We start from the raw sequence: 18,158 nt of genomic DNA, 5'->3' as shown, positions 1-18,158 counted from the left end.
CCAGATAATGCGGAAGGCTTTTTGTCCTTCGTAGTCTGTTAGTCTATCTTGCTCTGTGTTCAGAGCAAACCTGCGGCCGGAGTATTGATTTTCATACTTTTTGCAGAGGGGAAACTGGAGACTCAGTGGGGTGATGTGGGCAGGACCCTCCTCAAAGCGCCCAGGGGTCCCAGAGGCCTTCCCACAGCCCTCCACCCCCAACGGTTCCCAATGGCGGAGGGTGTCTGGGTTGGGAGCCAGCGGGAGCAAGCTGGTCTTTGAAAGGCGGCCTTTGTTTGCTTTTCTTTATCATCAAAAGTGCAAGGGCAACTCCGTTTACCTAAAGGCAGGCGCCTTTAAGCTCATCCTTTCCGCAAACACCTAAAGGGTATGTTGAACATTTGAGCCTGTGTCTCAGAGGGCAGAGCGTTTGCAGAGCATAAGCCTCAGCAAGTTGGTAGGTGGGGGGCGAGACACTGAGGCCCGCGGTGCCCTGTGGTGTTCTGAAATGACCCTCAGTGCCCGGCAGTCACCCCCGGCACCCCTGGTGGTGAAGCGACCCCAGTGGGGGGTGGGGTAAACGAAGTTTTTCAGTGGGCGCTCGGGCTGCAAGATGTGTCTGCATTCTGGCTCCGGAAAGGGTGTGCCGCAGGGGCTGGCGTGGACGGTGCCTCGTCACCCACAGGATCTTTGCCACTGTGCCTGTCCTGGGACTGCTAAGACGGCAAGACGCACGACTCTCCTCTGCTAGGCCCAGAGCAGTGCCTTCTCAACCAAGAGGCTGTGGCAAAGATTTCGTGCTCTGCAAGGTGCTCGTTGAGAGGCGGGTACCCTCATCCCCATTTTACAGATGAGGAAGCTGAGACACTGAGAAGCCTCAAGGACTCACGCAGAGCCGAGCTGCTCGTAAGGGGTGGTGTCAGAGTTTGAACCCTGGTCTGACGTCAGATCCTGCACCGTCACCCGTCACCCACTCTGCCAAACGGCCCTGCCCGCTTGTGTCTCACTGGGGACAGAACAGCAGAGAAGAGCGGAAGGAGGCAGGCCAAGTGTTCTGGACATATTTTTTTATCTGGAAGATCCCTTTTCCCCCTGAACTCGCAGACTGCATCTCAGATCCCAGACTTCGAGATGGGCGGTCGTGCTGAGGAGGAAGTTGGCCCTTGGTGGCTGGGGGGAGGGGGGTGGAGGGTACTGGGCCAGGTGGCTGTGCTAGGGTGGCCAGCCTGGGCCACAGAGAGCCCACAGGGCTCAACCAACACTCTGCAGGCAGAGAAGCTTGTTTCTGTTTTCTTTCTGGCCAATTGAGCCCAGCCCCAAACTGTGGGATTCAGCAGCCAACCTCTCATTTTGGAGAGAACAGTGTTCAAGGTTGTCCTGTCCACAGAGAAGGGTTTCTACGTGCCTGTAGCAGGACAACAGAGTGCATATAGCACAGACCTTTGCTCAATGGCCTAGCAGCTTCACTGGGTTTACTTTTTTTTTTTTTAAGTTTATTCATTTATTGAGAGAGAGAGAGAGAGAGAGAGAGGGAGAGGGAGAGGGAGAGGGAGAGAGAGAGTCCCAAGCAGGCTGTGCACCATCAGCACAGAGCCTGATGCAGGGCTCCAACTCACGAACCGAAAGATCATGACCTGAGCCTAAATCAAGAGTTGGACGCTTAACCGACTGAGCCACCCGGGAGCCCTAAGATTCACTTTTTTTTTTTTTTTAATTTTTTTTTTCAACGTTTTTATTTATTTTTGGGACAGACAGAGACAGAGCATGAACAGGGGAGGGGCAGAGAGAGAGGGAGACACAGAATCGGAAACAGGCTCCAGGCTCCGAGCCATCAGCCCAGAGCCTGACGCGGGGCTCGAACTCACAGACCGTGAGATCGTGACCTGGCTGAAGTCGGACGCTTAACCGACTGCGCCACCCAGGCGCCCCTAAGATTCACTTTTTTAAAAATTTTATTTTTAATTTAATTTAATCATCTTCTTCTTTTTTAAAGGAGATAAAGGTTATTGAACACACTGCAAGGGAGCGGCAGGCAAGACAGCAAAGGAGACACTGTCTGCCCTCACTTATTTTTTAAATTACAAGATAAATTTATGCTTCCTATAAAATAAATGCAAACAACAACAAAAAACCCCAAGAAGATCTCTCTGTGCACACTCTTCACATCCTATAGCTGGGGACACACGCTGAATACAGATCATTTTTTCTCCCATTTAATCTTACCACCAAAAGGAGGGAGGCGTTTTATCCCCATTCTACAGATCTTGAAAATGAGGTTCAGGAGGTCGGACCAACAACCCCAGGCCTCACGGGTAGCGAGTAGACTGGCATCCGGGGTCTGATCAGGCCCCAAACCCTCAACCACCAGGCGAGACTGCAGGTTTACCCTAGAGCTGAGAAAGAAGGCTGGTGGTCAGCCTTGTGATCACAGGGCCACCGTCCCCTTGTTTCAGGTAGCATGGGCCGCTGCACAGAGTGGCGGCCGCCTGCATGCCAGGCTCTGCCTTCCATTGGCTTCTCATCTCCTTTTACGCCAGGATAGCATGGAGCAGTAGGACGCATCATCCCTTTTCATGGTGGAGACACCCCTCGTCCCCCAGCCTCTCATGTAGGAGTCACGTAGACATGCTTCCTTCTGTCTGTTTCCTGGAAGCTAAGGGGCTGGGGGTTCCTATGTTTGCCCATGCCATGGACATCCCAGGGTCAACAAGGGAGGACTGTGTGCCCCTGGGCCCCCTGCCCACAGCCTCTTTGTGCGTAGGGTCCCTAATTGCACAGTCTCCTGGATGCCCTTGACTCTCAACCAGTGAGCTGGTGGCTTCGGGGTGAGGCTGAGACCCAGATATCACCAGGCTTGGCCCAGGGAGGCCAACTGTGCTCTCGGGAAGGATCGAGACCTTGAATGTTTAAATTGAAAGCGTGCCCAGAATTGGCCCCCTTCCCTCTGCCGTTAGGAAGACAGGTCTTGCTACAGTCATCACTGAAATCTAGTACAAATGTCTTCTCTTGGAGCCTCTTGGGTGGGGTGGTAGTTTTTCAACTGTCAGCAATCTTTTAGTTAAAAAAAAAAAAAAAGCAAACTTTCCAGTCCTGTTCTACCTGGAATACATTTTCTTCTCTGGGGCCCCTCCCCCAGGCCTTCACCATTCTGTCAACACAGTAAAGCCAGCCCCCTCCCTAGCCGCAGGCCGCTGAATGAAGCCGTTCTTTGCTCCACCGAAGGAAATATTTCCATGGAGTTGGGCCAAGAAAACCCCTTGCTTGAATCCGGGGGCTGGCCCACGCCCAGAGCCAGGGGGGCCGCGTGGGGGCGGGGAGGGCCAACCTGGCCACCTTTCCTCCTGTGGGTCTGTGACTTCTAAAATCCAACCCACGGTAGTGGCCTGTGTCGCCAAGATCCCACTCTTGGCCAGGCTCATCCCCTGGTAAAGGGATTTCTCTAGGGCCCTCCTGTCCGAATGAAACCATTTGAAGGTCACTTTTTTTTTTCCTTTTCTTTCTGTTGTTACCAACTCAATTTTTTCACCGCTTGTGCAGGTTCAGGAGAGCCCTTCCAGAAGTCGGGTGTGGCTGTGGGGGCTGTCCCAGCCCTTCCATGCCCACCCCGTTTTTTTTTAAGTTTACTTATTGAGAGAGAGAGAGAGAGAGAGCGAGCGCATACACACAATAAGCAGGGGAGGGGCAGAGAGAAAGAGGGAGAGAGAATCCCAAGCCAGCTGTCCACCATCAGCAACAGGGTCCTACGTGGGGCTTGAACTCACGAACCGTGAGATCATGTCCTGAGCCGAAATCAAGAGTCTGGACTGCGTCACCCAGGCGCCGCCCCGCCCGCCCCATGTTTGAAAGCCTCTGTCCAGGCCCTGTGTCCGGAGTCTCCTGATTTTTATTTATTTTAGAAAAAATTTTCATATTTCAGGTCCCTAAGGAAGAGGCTCAAATGGTTAGTCCGTCATCTTGCACTGCTGCGTTTTTTAAAAATGCACATTTTAAAAGCAATACATAGAGCAGAGAAATCCATAAAAGTAGCAGTCACCCAGAATCTGTTCACCCAGAACAACAAATGGGTTTGGGGGGATATTTGGGGGTAATTTGGGCTATCACTTTCCTGTTCTTTTTTATTGGCTCTAGTCATGGAAAGTACTAGTAAAGAACAGCGTCTGCCCTCTCTCCCGCATACCATAAATCCCCAGAGTGAAACATACATGAGCTGCCTCGAAGCCCAGCGGTCTACCGGGAAGTAAGCTTTATCCTTGGCCTTTTGCAAAACGCACTGACTTTTATTTGCCTTTTAATACCTACAATTTGACAAACTCCTCTATGCAAAGGTTGAGGCTGCGCCCAGAACTCAGGTTTCAGGGAAGCAGGGCGTTCCTGATATCGGTGTCCTGGATAGAAGTCCACGTGTGCACAGACAGCCGTGTCCTCAGCTCCCCAGAATCACAACATCTGGCAGAGACCCCCCCCTGCCCCCCGCCGAAGCATCCAAATCACAGGGAATGTGGGTATGAATCATGTTTGGGTAAGTGACCAGAAGTAAAAAGTGAGCCCCTCGTGCAAGTCCTTAAATGCTAAAGAGGTTGGACTTCATTTTGAAGGCAAAATCAGGTTCCCAAGAGGGACGCCTGGCTGGCCGGCTCACTTGGTAGAGCATGGGACTCCTGATCTCAGAGTTGTGGGTTCGAGCCCCACGTTGGGAGTAGAGCCTACCTTAAACTTCCTGAGGGGTTGTCAGCATCAGAGCAACAGGTCAGTGTGCATTCTACAAGAGCCACTGTCAATTCCAGGACCCCCAGAATGTGGGACTATTATTTATTTGATAAGTTCTCCCAAATCCTTGACGGCTGGACGTCCAATCTCTTACCTTATAGGAGGCAGAGAGGCTGTACCGGACAAAGCCCAGGCTTCCTCACCCCAAAATAGCTTCATGGGAAGTCCCTCTGCATGCCCTGCTGCTTCTCTGATTTTGGCTGAGGTCTACAGGAGGAACGGAAAAGGGGTTCAGGGATGCGTGATTTGGGGGACTTGGAGTCGCCAGAGGCTGGCACTGGCACTAGAGTTTCGGAAGGCATAGCCTCACGCAGCCAAGTGTGGGAGGTGCAGAAGGAACCTCAAGAGATTTCTGGGGAACACTACTATTCTAGGGGTATCTGAAAGACTGGGAAAATCTGCTTAGAGGAACAGTCACTCAGGGGATGCCGTTTTGTAAAAGCTTGCAGTGTGGTTTTTGAGAAGAGGGTCCATTTACCCATGGCTAGGGAGACTGATATAGGAGGACCTTGTCTTCATCTCCCGGCCAAATCTTAGGACGTTTGTACACTTGCCCACAAGTATGTACATGTGGGTAGGAGACTGCTCACACAGCTTTTGAGGGTTCCCAAGTATGAATTAAAAAAAGAAGAAAAATGTGTGCTTTGAATTAGATCTATGTGAAAAAAAAAAAAAAAAAGGCAACAGGCTAAGCCATGCGTCTGGGACACTGGCTCTCCTCCAGGGCGCTTGAGAGAGAGCTGGGTTTCGGCATGTACAGAAAGAAAACGAACCATTTCTCAAACCTGGATTTCCTTGTCTGTTTTGTCCTATTGATATCAATCTGAGCCCTCAAATGTCCTTTTTTGACAAAGGGAAGCATGCACGACATTGCTCAGATTGAGAAACAGTTTGGATCCAAATATTACCATAGATTTGGCTCTTTCAAGTTATTTCTTCCATTGCTTTGGACCAATAAATATTTAAAAAGTTAGGTTCTGAGCTCCAGAAAAGCCAACAAAAACATTTAAACATATGGATATCTTTTTTTATTGTGGTTAAAACCATGCTCAGTAGAGATTAGTTTACAGCAGTGTTTTCTTTCTCTCTTTGCTTTTTTTTTTTTTTCCTATCTTTTTCTTTCTCTCTTTCTTTCTTTTAGGAAGCCAGAAGGATAAACATGTTGCCATGGTGTTCTGTTTAAAATAAAATACAATGGAAAGAAAAGCAGAATGATGAAGTAACCACATGGCCTGCAGGATACACCTGATACTAATTACTGTCATGCAGAATGTTCTGGAAGACATTTGACTCGCCTGATGTATACATTCAAATCAAGCAAAGCAGGACTGGAAGGCTCCTTGGGGACCATCTTGTCCAACTCTTTCCTTTTTCCAGATGAGGAAATAGGGGCCCAGCGAGAAGAAGGGCCTGGCCCTCAGCCTCCCAGTTAGGAGGGAGTAGAGCCGGGATTCAACCCCCCGGGGGGTTTTGGTCGGAAACATAATTTCCAGGGTCCTTTTACCTTGGCCTGTCAGCGAGACCCTGAAAAAGAGGAGTGGGCTTTACTGGTAAACTCGGAGCACAGGGCTTCGGAGCCAGAGAGCCGAGAAAAAAAGCAGAGAGGCTGATTGCACTAGGAGGCCCAACTTTCCTCGTGGGCGCCAGGCCCTGAGAAGAGAGATGCGCATTGGATGTCTGGAGTTTCTCCTTCCAGGGCCTCCCAGGGGCACCCAGCCGAGGCCGGGGGCTCCTCCTGGAGCATCCACTCGTGTCCTTCTGGGGCTGCAGGGCTGACGCCAGGAGGCACTGTGTCTACGACAGCCTCCAGGGGCCCGGAATGCGTGGCTACTGACGCTCTCTGGTGGCCGCCCCGTCTCCCACGCAGGCCTCCCACGCGCGGCGGGCCAGCGGGGGCCCCCGTGACGATGCGCACCCCTAGCCTCTGCCCCCGAGAGGCTAGCAACCGGGCCTGCCGGCGTCTGATTGGCTGCGCAGGCCTGACGACAGGGGCTCCTGGACGCTGATTGGTCGCGGCCAGCTCCGGCTGTTTCCTAGCTATTAATACCGAGGCTAATAAACGTTCTCCTGTTGACAAGGATGCTCGGAGCCATGATTTTTTGAAGCTTTCTTGACGTCTGCGGCTGGTGCAGGCCTTTCTGTCTCGCGAGTCCTGCTGGGGGACTCTAGTCTCTGGGGCTCCTTGCATGGTCCCCAGGGTGTAAATTGGGTGTTCTCTTTCTCCCTCCCACTACCTGACACTTTCGGGGGGCTTCCTGCCATGCCCCCCCCCCCAAAGCGCACTTTATCTTCGTCTCCCCAACAGCGCGTCTGCTTCATCTATAAACGAACCCCCCGCCCAAGGCTCGGTGTCTCTCATGACCTGGTGGTCCACTCTCAGCTCCGTGTCACTACCCGTGGGCTTACAAATAGCTCTGTCCCTTCTTTTCAGCCCCGGAGTCTCCTGTGTGTGTGAAAGCCACCTGGCAGGGTCGCCGCGCATGGGGGGCTCGCTCTGGAGCGGCTTTGAAACCCCCCAGGAGGCGCGGGGGAGCTGCTCTACCTTGAGAGTCCCCGCAGGGCCCCTCTGCCTGTCCCCTTTGGGACCCATCACTCATCCTCACCCCTCTTCTGTCACCAGGCGCTTCATCCTTGCCCTCCGGCTGCCACCCACCTGTCACCCTAAGATAGATTCTTAGTCCCTTTCAACAGCATTTTGACCTTTTCGAGAGGACATTTGATTGACGGCCCTGCCCGCTTTGCCACTCAGTGCCCGGCAGAGCTGCCGAAGGCGCCACCTGTTACGGATTAAATCTCATGTGCCAAGTCCCGGAGCACGAGGCCGTGCAAGCTATGTTCTGCCGCAACATGTGTCGCTGCCTGTTTCCCCGGGGCGGTATGGGGCGGGGGGGGGGGGGGGGGCTTCTCAAAGTGTATGTGTGTGGGGGAATCACCTCAATTTGGTGGGGGGGGGGTACCCCATGCATCTTCAAGCGGGACACAGTCCTCCTCGAAAAGTAGTTTCCCTAGAGGGACACGGCTCATGTCTAAATTATTCTCACGCCCCCTCGTTAGGGGGTTACCCCCTCGTTGACGTGTGGGAAACAGACCCCCTGGCAGAGGAAGGGACATTGGCAGGTTCTCACACGCAGGTTGTAAGCGGCAAAGCCCGGGACTCAAAACCTGGTGGTGGTGGTGGTGGTGGTTGTTGTTTTTCTGACTCCGAGATGCTCTGCCGAGCCTTCCATGTCAAACATAGCCAATCAGAAATAGACGGGTGGGCAAAAAGGGGGTGACAGCCGCCGACTTACATTTGGGTCCCGGTTACCTCGCTCGGGGCGTTTTATTTTCCAGGACAATAAGCAGAAAGCATCGTTTTCTCTCCCTAAGCCGCATCCTCTGATAGAGGTTCCGAAATAGTCAGGTGTGTGTCCGCTGTCCCCAGCGCCCCGGCTTTACCCTCGGCCCGCCTGGGGAAAACCGTCCCTTGTCCCGTTCTCCCAGCGAATCGCGCCGGCAGATCGCCCTGCTCGGTGAGCGGGGCTCATGTCGGGAAAAAGCACCAGCGAACACAGGGTGTTGGTCATGGCGGCGAGGGGCACTGCGGCAGAATTTTTTCCTCCCTTCTTTGCTGCAATCTGGGTGCGGCTAGAGCAATTTGTCATAGAATCTGGGGGGCTCATTTTTCCGGCCAATCACTTTTGGAGAAATGAGCGCATTGCAGCAGAATGCGCTGACGTCAGAGACCACCCCTTCTGCGCCTCCATATAAACCCCACCCAGCCAGCCCCTAGCGCAGACGGCGGAGAGCTGGGATGGAGCGCGCCTTGGCCCGCTGGCCTTGGCCGCAGCTCCTCGGGAGACCCGGGGCGCCCACGCGAGACTCTCCCCACCTGGTGAGTGGTTGGCCATCCTTGCCCGAAAGGATGTGCAAAACGAAGACTACAGCCCTTCGAGGTTGGGCTCCGTCCTCCTGGCCATGCCGATGACAGACGCCGGGGACCTTCTCCTGCAGGCGGCCACCTCGCCTGGTCCCCGAGTGTCGGCAAATGCAATTCTGTCAGGCAGGAAAATCTCGAGGCACATTTTTTTTTTCCTGGGGAGGGGGTGGGGGGAATCAGGGCCCTGTTCTCGTCCAGCCCCCTTAGCTTGAGGGCAGGCTGGGTGGTAGGGGCTCGCATTAAGTCGAGTGGGAGGAATCCGATCAGATCCCTGTCAGAATCCAGTATACCGCAGTCTCCCGGGTCTAAAACCCAGATTTTCTGTGCTCGAAGCCACCTTTAGAATCACGGAGGGTGGGAGATATGGCGGCGGGTGCATTTTGCATGCCCCCACGAGTTGGGGGGGGGAGCACGTAAAGAGAAGAGTCCCCCGGAGATGTTTCCCCCCTAATTTTTGCCCAGGTTCTTGGGGGGCCTGTAGGCGTGAAGAGTACAGGTTCCCGTCCGCAAGGGATTACGGATCCAAAACACACGGGTTTAGTGCAGAGCAGACTCTGGGCAAAATTTAGAGTAAAATTGTGAACCGAGAGCATTTGGTTTCCCGTGATCAATCACTTTAATAGTGGAGGGATATGGCGCCCAAGTGCAGACGTGCCAGGAACCCCCAGGATCAGTTCCGTAGGGGAAGGCGGCTGGGGGGAGGGTCAGATCATTGGGGGCACTGGTGGAATAGAAGCAGGGGGGTGGGTTGGGGTGCAGAGAAGGCCGTGTCCTTAATCTGGGGGAGGCTAATCAAGGGGCAAGAGCGAAATACAGAAAAGGGGGCGTGTTGGAGGGTGTCTAGGTGCTGGGAGTTGGGAATTGGGGGTCGGGGGTCTTTTTAGCATTGCGTGATGGTCGCTGGAAGATTCTGACATGTTGCGGGCTTTTGACTTTTGATAAAGTCGTCTTTTGCCATTTCCTTTGTCCCTGTCAAGCCCCCCCACGCCGCCCCCTCCCCACTCTGGGCCGGCGGGCTTGGGGAGGGGAGGCGCGAGCGGGTTGCTACGTGGCAGGTTTCTGGAAGGTTCCCTCGCTGGCCGCCAGAGGGCGCTGGTGGCACTGCGGAATTTTGGGGGGCGGGGTGGTGAGGGGAGGTGGCCTTTGTTCTTCTGCTGGAGGGGGTCGAGCGCGGGATTTACTGGAGAATTCTGGATTCATTTACCTGAGGGGGGAATGTTTGGAGATCTTGGGGTGCACTGGGGAGCAGCCGTAGCATTCGCGCTGGGGCAGAGATGTCGTGATTCGCACTGGCTGTGTGACTTAGGGTGTCGTGGGAGAGCGTGGATGCAGATTAGTTTATTTTGGTTGGCATTGGTTTTGGGGTCTTATGAAGGTGGGGCTTATTTGAGCAGGATGAAGAGGTCGTGAAATTGTTCATTAGGTGCCATCGTGCAGGGTCTTGAAATTCTTGCTGTGGTCAAGAAGGGGAGGTGAGACTTGGCGGGGGGGGGGGCGGGGGTGGTCTATAGGGCTCTGGATGATTTTAGGTGGTTTTGCCTTTATATTATTTTTTTAGTAATACTGTTTTTTGCATCACGTGTCCAGAGACCACACAAATGAGTGAAACGGTGTATTGAGACCTGGGCCTTTATAATTTTAATTAATTTATGTTTAATTGGATTTCCCGAAGGTCAGAGCCAAGATTTCTGTGTTTTTACTTATTAAAAGTGGAATCGTGTTCTGGAAAGATCCTATGGCGAGTGCCTTCTTGATAGCCTCATTCGTCTCCGGTGCATGGCGACCCCCACGGCCGGGGGGCGCGGAAAGACCGCTGGCCATGTGTTGGGAGGGGGGTGCTGCTCCATGTCTACAGGTGGATTCTGGCAGGCGATGGCGGGCTTGGTGTTTCAGGGACTTGGCGGCCCTGCGCGACGCGCTGGTATGGGCTTTGGCCTCCCCCAGCCTGAGACCTGTTGGGCGCCCCCCTTCCCCTCCCCTCCCCGCCCATTCTATGCCAGCTGTGCCCCTGGCAGCTGCGGGCCAGGCGCTGCGGGGGCGCGGGAGGCTCTGCTGCGCGCGCGCGCGCCGCAGGTGGCTGTGCTCCGGAGTCTTGGGTGCCGGTCGCGCGCCCCCTAGCGGTCTGTGCCTGCAAATGGCTCTTGGCCCGCTAGACCCGGCTTCAGTTTGCGCATGCGCACACAGCTAACACTTGTGCCCTGTCAATCAAGTCTTCCTTACCCCCTCCCACTTCTCTCCCTCCTCCCCTTTCCAGTTCTTTCCTTCCCACCCCTCCCATTTCTCCTCTTCCCCCTCCCCTCCCGTTTTCCTCAGCGCTCCTTCCCCCCTTCCTCTCTCCCATTCCCTCCTCCCTCCACCTCCCCTTTCTCCTCCCTCCGTTCCCCTCCTTCTTCCCTCCTAACTCCTCCCTCCCCCTCCTCCCTCTTTCCCACTGCCCCCTCCCTCTTCCTCTGACTGCCCCCTCCCTCTCTCTGCTGTTCCAGCGCTGACCGTTAGAGGTCATCAAGATGGTTTCTAATCTGGCCCCCTTCCCATGCCATAGGGTCTCTTCAGGGATGACATCATCCGTTCACCTCCTTGTCTTCAAGGACCACCTCTCGATGCCATGCTGCTGCCAAGGTGCTTGCTGCTCACCTCCACCTGATGGTACCTCAGCCCCTCTTTGTGGCAGTATATACTCAACCTGATGGGCAGAATCCCCCCTCCCCCCTGCCACTCTCCTTGCACCACGCCCGGGCCCATTAGCAATTAAAAGACCATTTGAGATTTTAACTCATTAGTTTTTGCTGTAAATAACTCACTTAAATTTTAATGACTACCTCGACTTAGGCTTTTAAGTGGGTCCTCTAACCTTTGATCAATTGCAGAGGGCACTAGGAGTTCGACCCCTGGATGGCACCAGCGTCCAAAGCAGCCCCTGGCAGAGACCCCTTCCCCCCCCTGTGGACCAGGATGACGAAGGACGAAGAGGACCAGGACCGACCACCCAGCTCTCCCTCTTGGCTAAATGCTCAAAACCAATGCCCTAGTGAGGGGGCATTGGTCGTTAACCTCTGACCTTTGCTATCTTTGAACACTTTCCTATAAGTCTCCGCTTGCGTTAACGTGCCAGCGACCTGGAGTGTTTCCCTCCCCAAAAAGTTGTGGGTCTTTCTCCGACAACAAACCCATTGTTTCCGTTGCGACGTCCTGAACGGAAGGATCCCTTCGGGAACTTCTCAGGAGGGGGACCTGGGCCAGGGGCTCGACCAGCATCTCACTGGCAATTCCAAGGCCCATGGTGGGCTTCTGGAATGAGCATGAGCCCCGACGCCATGCTTCTCAACTGCCAAGGGCACCCCCACCTCTTCTGAGATCCCCCTGGGCTTTCTGGGGGAATGGGGCCAAGAAGGGTAACCTCTCAGGGTTGTTGTGAGTATTAAATGAGGTGAAACAGCCTCAGGCAAGGCCGGGCATAGAGGAGGTGACTGGCAAATGTTTGTTGAAACAGTTTGGTAGGGTCAGTCCTTTCCCGCCTCGTCACGTGTCTCACTCTTCTCGTTTATTCTCCCACAGCGCTCCAGGCAGCCCCTTCCCACGGGGCTCTCCTTGCACCAGGTAGGGGTCCGCCAAGATGGGCATTGGGCTGGCCCGAGTAGGAATGCGAACCACGCATGTGGTCATTTCCAGAGCACTTTCTCTGTTGTCTGAGTGTGTTCCTCCCATGCCCTACATCCACGTGAACCAAGCAGCCTCCTTTACAGATGAAAACGGATTCGGCATTGATTTGAGTGATCTGAAAAGGTGGGTGGGCAAGAGGACGTGGGGGAACCCAGTGCCCTTCCCGTGGCACCGTTCACGGTGACAGTGAGGACACTGAGGCTGGAGGAGTGTAAGTATTCTGTCACGTTCTTGGCAAGAGAAGGGGTCAGAGTCGGACCCCGGGTGCCACTTGTGACTGCCCCTTAACCCCCTGGCCCAGAGTTCTACTAAGAGCCCTTTATTTCCGAAGAGACACTTGGCAGTGGGATAGCCTGTTTGAAATCCCAGCTGTCCAGGGTGGTCTGGGGGGGTCTGGGTGGCCCCTCCCCATGCTGGTGCCATGTGCTGGTCCCACCTCTCAATGACGGTGTGACCTTAAACAAGTCACTTAACTCTTCTAAGCCCCAGTCCCTTTCATGGGCTAAATGGGGATTAAAAAAAACAAAAAAAAACCCAAAAAAAAAAACAACACAACACCCGGTTTATCTACCCCACAGGGCGCTTTTGAAGCCCAAATGATGTGACCACTATGAAAGTGCTTTGTAAATCGCTGTGGAAATTGCTAGATACTTAACTCCTGGGGGGGTTAGTCCCTCTTGGTGCCAATGCCCAGCCCTCTTCTCCCTTCGTCATAACAGCACCCAGTAGGTGCTGTGTGTGTTTGCGCTCCATAAATAAATTCTGGGATAAATAAAAGCAGAATTAATTCAACAAACATTTTCCGGAACGCTGACAATGTGCCCAGCACACCGGGCCTGGTGTGTGATCCAAAGACGCTGCAAACAGTCTCCTGGAAGCTAATTGGGGTCCCCAATTGATCAGTACTTTCTTTCGTCCCCTTTTAAGCCAACCAGTTTTGTCCGGACGGGACAAAAACAACCCTGGCGCTTTAGAGAAGCCCAGCTTGGTGGAGACAATAGCTCCCGGGCATCTGAAAGGGGCTGATTGGATTATGTGGCAAATGATGGTGGAAGGGTGACTTGGAAGGTGACAAATGAAGTGGGCGGAGGGCTGCTTTGAGTTAATCCAGGCTATTAGGAGGGAACCTTTTGTCTTCCAGGGCCTGGCAGGAGCTTTTACTACAGGTTTTTACGTCCTTAATGTAAGGACGCGTAATTTATGGTCAGTGCAAATCCAGGCCCGGTGAGATTTGAGTGGGCTGTAAAATTGAGCGTCCTGCTACCAGCGAGTAATTAGAGGGAACATTTATGTCTCCCCTTGCGCTCCGCGAAGGCCTTTTGCCACCATCAGTTCATTTGAACCTCACAACTCCCTGTCCTGACCCGGGGCTGGCCTGCCACCTCCAAGGGGAGCAGAGGCCATCAAGCCTTCCAACCGGGGCCCCACAGCACGTTTGCACCCCCGTCACCTCTTGGGTGGCAGAGGAAGAGGCGTCCTCTGCGCCGGTCCCTCCCGTCTCCGACCTGTCCCCTGTCCGACTCCTTCTTCCCTCTGAACTCCTAACTTTGCTCTCTCCACAGCCGGGCGCCTCCCAGGCCCCTCCTGTCCCCCTTTCCAGCCACGACAGCCTGTCTCTTTCCTTTCACAGCCAAGCTTCTCGAAAGGCCTGTCTACACTCGCTGTCTTCCTTCCTCACCTCCAATTTTCTCTTCAACCCACTGCTTCCTGACTTGTTCTGCTCCATCGAACGGCTCTCACTCAGGTAATGACTTTTCTGTCGCTTAACTCTGGACACGTTTCCAACTCACGGACACACGGACACATTTTCGTTCTTTCCCTCCCGTGGCGTTCGGCTCTGGTTCCCGAGTCGACACATCCTCCCCAGACGCTTCACAGAATCCCCTGCTCCTGGCTTCCCTCGTCTTAGTTTCTCCTAGGAACTGCACTATTCACATCTCTCTGGGAAACCTTCTCCTGCCCTCTTGCCGGGTTTGAGGCCTGACTAAAAATCGCCTGGTGCTGAGGCCTTGGGGTTGGTCGGTTTTTTCCAAGCCACGTTTTTCTCGGTTAAGGAATAGGGTTACTGATCTTTCCCCAGCAGGTCAGGTGGGATGTGTTGCAGGTAAGAACCGGGCACTATTTGAGGGTCTTGAAATAAGGTCAGTAAAGTGTTCGTGAGAAAATTGGGAGTCCTCATTAGCTTTTCTTACAGGTTAAGTTCCCACGGGGAGAACCAGAAAGGGAACAAAGGAGTGCGGGCCGGGGGGGGGGGGGGGGAGAGTAGCTGAGAAAGACCAAAAAGAAAAAAAAAAGAAAAGAAAACAACAACAAAAGTAAGAAAAGACACTGAAGGCACTAACAACAAAGTAGGGAGAGGAGACTTAGAAAACAGTAACGTCTCCCCAAAACCCCATCCAGAGAAAGTTTTCCTCTCGGGTGTCTTGGGCTAAAAAAAGTAAACAGGAAAAAGGTTTTAAATTGATTATCCCAGTGACAAATCCCAGGAAGCTTTCAAATCAAATTGCCCCATTTTAGGTTTTTAACTCCTTCTGTCAAGTTTAACCTCTTTACCTCCCGCATCCTGGTGAAACCCTCCCCAGCCCCCCTCGCTGGTGATTAAATCCCGAAGGTACACGCAGTCTTTCAGGGAGTGAATGGCCCACAGAAAGAGCCCTCCCGCTCCCCCCAGCTGTGGTTTTCAGTTTTATTCCACTTTCCGCCCTCTTCCCTTAATGAACACAGGGCTAATCTTGGGCCTTGTCAAGGAAGAGGCTGCAGACATTAATGAGGTAACTGCTGGACTCCAATATTCGTCTCATAAGGAGCCCTTCTTTGTCTGTGAAGGAAAAACACACTGATTATCATAATGAGGTGAGCTAGCGTCCGCAGGCAGGGGCGACCGGTGCTTAGGCCACACTCCTAATTCTGGTGCCGGAGCGAGCCGGGTTTCATTTGCTCCTCATTTAAGTCTTTGCCTCTGTCCCAGCGTGGGGCCCATTGAGCGGGGTTGAAAGTTGAAGGCTGCTCTGGGACTGGCCGCAGATAGGGCCCCTTTGCAGAAGTTCCTTTGTTCCACCCTACCGCATACAGATGTCACAGTGGTCCAGGTGCTTCTTGTCTCCTGGCTTCCTTCTCCAGAAGCCCGGGGAATGGGGGCGCGTGTTTCCTACTGAAGCACGCACCTGACCTGTTTCTCGGGACTCCCTGGCCATCGCAAACTTCATTGTCAAGCGGTAGAAAAAGTGCCACAGCCTACGTGCAGAACCCGTGGAATTCTCCCCCAGCCAACACCCGTGGAATGCCCCCATCCTGGTCAAGAACTAGATGGATATTAGCGCCCCATAGGCCCCCGCCCCCGCCATGGACCGGCATGGTTTGGGGTTCACAGTTGACTCCCACATACTGCCGAGAGTCAGCTTCAGAGGGCCAGCCGTTTGTCAGGGTCACTCAGTGAGCCAAGTGCACAGAGGGGACATTACAACTCCTATGCGGCATCAGAAGCAGTTAAGTCCCTGCTTTTACAACCCCCTGAGTCTCTCCCTCCCCCATATGCCCTGTGCCTCGCTGGAATGCACCCCGCTTTTGTCCTGATTTGAACCCCCCCAGAGCCCATGGGTGTCTTTAGAGCCTGAAACTTGCCCTTATGTGTCCCAAGTTCTGGACTTTCCTTTCCCTAAGGCAGATCAAGATTAGGTCACTCCCAGTTCATCAGACTCGTGCCAGACCTGCCCAACGGAAGAAAAACAAAACTAAGGGAGAAGGAAGGTGTTTGGAACAGGGGCGCTTAGAAAAGGTGGGAGGGGGCTCGTAACTTACCTGTTGGCCAGAGATTCTCTGGCATGAGTCAGAATGAGCCCCTCTTCGAGTCTGCCAAACCAACTGTCCCCTCCACACACATTGAAGGGTGCCAGGTGACCCAGATGGGAGTGGATGGGCACCTCTGAATATAGGGATCCCACCAAAACCTGCCCCTCTCAGCGTAGTTACTGGAAGGAAAAATAGAGCAGTTCCTGGTGTTTCTGAACAAGAGGACTTTTAAATAGGAAGTTAACCACAGGCCTCTTCTCCAATGCGTGCTAGCAATTAAGCTACAAGCCCCCAAGTCCCTAATATTCCAGCATTTGAGAGCCTGGGGAGGGGGTGGAAGGCATCTGTTAGCCAGGACCTTGGGGTTTGGTGCTCATTCCTGCCACCCTGAGTGCCTGGCACATGATGACATCTCCCCTAAACTCTGCCCCTGCTTGGGTTTCTGGAAACTCAGTCAAGCCTTCCTGAGGCCACGAGCCGAGGGGATTGAGCTAATTGCTCCCTTGAGCAGAGGGGCGCCCCTTTCTAACTTGTCCCCTTGTTTCTGCGGTGCCTGAGCAGGACCCCCGGCACCCCACTCTTCTGGTCCCGGGGTCCAGTCTGGGACCCTGTGTGAGCTTCTTGTGTGAGCCGCCCTGGCTCCCAGAACCTACTGGTCTCAGTGTCCCTCAGTGAATCCATTCTGGAGGCTCTGGAGTCCCAGGAAGATGTGGCTTCACCAGGTGGGAAACAAGAGAATGCACGAGGCCAGGAGATGCCCCCGCCCCTGCCCCCGATTCTGAGGTTCTGTGTTTCTGCTTTTCCTGTCCACCTCTGTTCTCCACCCTCTCCTCTCCTCCCCTCTACCTCCTTCCCTGTCTCCCGATCCGGTCCCCTGGGGGTGCCCTAGGCCGGCCCATGTCCCCTCTGGGTGCCCTAGCTCCAGCCTGGCACAAAGTGGGGTTCAGTAAGAGTATGTGGGATGTCTGTTTGGACAGGTGAGTCAGTGAAGGACCCGCCATACCTGTATGATGCTAGAGGGGAGTCTTTGGGAAGCAAGGAGTTTCAGGTAAAAGGGTGGAGGCTGGATTTCGTCTCACTGAGGGGGAGTGGGCATCGTCCCACCCCCGGCCCCATTTGAGCTGGGCCTTTCTGGTCTCACCCCTTCATTCACTCAGGCGTCCATCCCGTCATCCAACAGTTGATCCTTACTGAGCAAGCCCACGGCCCGGCCCTGGCTTGGCCCCTGAATCCCTAAGTTCATCCCTTGATGGCCTCTGCCTCCTGGGGAGGGCTGGCTTGGGGGTGGGGGGGGGGATGGCGGTGTTGCTTTGGCTGAGGACAGCCTCTCCCTGTTCGGTGTCGGAGCCATGGCCTCCGGCTCTGTGAAGGCAGGCAGGAGGGTGTGAGGGGCAGTCCCGGTCTGCCTCCCTTTGGCCAGTTGGCCCCCTTGACCTTTGATTTAAACCCTGGAGGAAACTTGAACCTGTCCATCTGCAGGGCTCTGCCCGCCTCCCGCCCTCTCTGCCTCCCACCCCCCATCCCGTAGCTGAGTGCTGGTGGCTGTCCTGGACCCCCCCGCCCTACCGCTCAGGACCGTGCGCCCCTCGGGCTCTGGCCACACGCGTCTCCCCCTTGAGTTGGCTCCGCAAACCGGACCCCTTCCTCCATGATGTCTCCCTCCCCCTGGGGCTAAATCCAGCCCCTTTGCCGCCAGGGGGTTGGCTGGGGGGGCCTGTCCCAGGCAAAAGGGCAGGTAGCCGGGACCCTCCAGGGAGCTCTGCAGCCCCCGCCTCTGCCTGCTTGCCAACCTGCTCTGCCCTGCCTGCTGGCCAGGTCGACCCACCTGGAGCTCTGTCGCCCGACCTGACCCACCCGCCCCTTCTCCGTGCTCGAAATCACCGGGCTCGTGACTCTCTTGGCCTCACTTGTCTCGCCGTCTGCCTAGCAGTTTGGTTTTCTTTGCTGAGCCCACACCGCTGCCTCGTCTGTCCTCCACCTGCTTGCTTTCTGCCCTTCTGTCGGGTCCAAATACTCCTCTCCCTAAGGACCCCCGTCCTCCCCC

Source organism: Lynx rufus, unplaced genomic scaffold (assembly GCF_022079265.1).
Source record: "Lynx rufus isolate CCGP_SWC_20201006 ecotype Redwood Valley unplaced genomic scaffold, mLynRuf1.p SCAF_17, whole genome shotgun sequence".
Classification (NCBI taxonomy): domain Eukaryota; kingdom Metazoa; phylum Chordata; class Mammalia; order Carnivora; family Felidae; genus Lynx; species Lynx rufus.
This window is presented reverse-complemented; position numbering follows the sequence as displayed.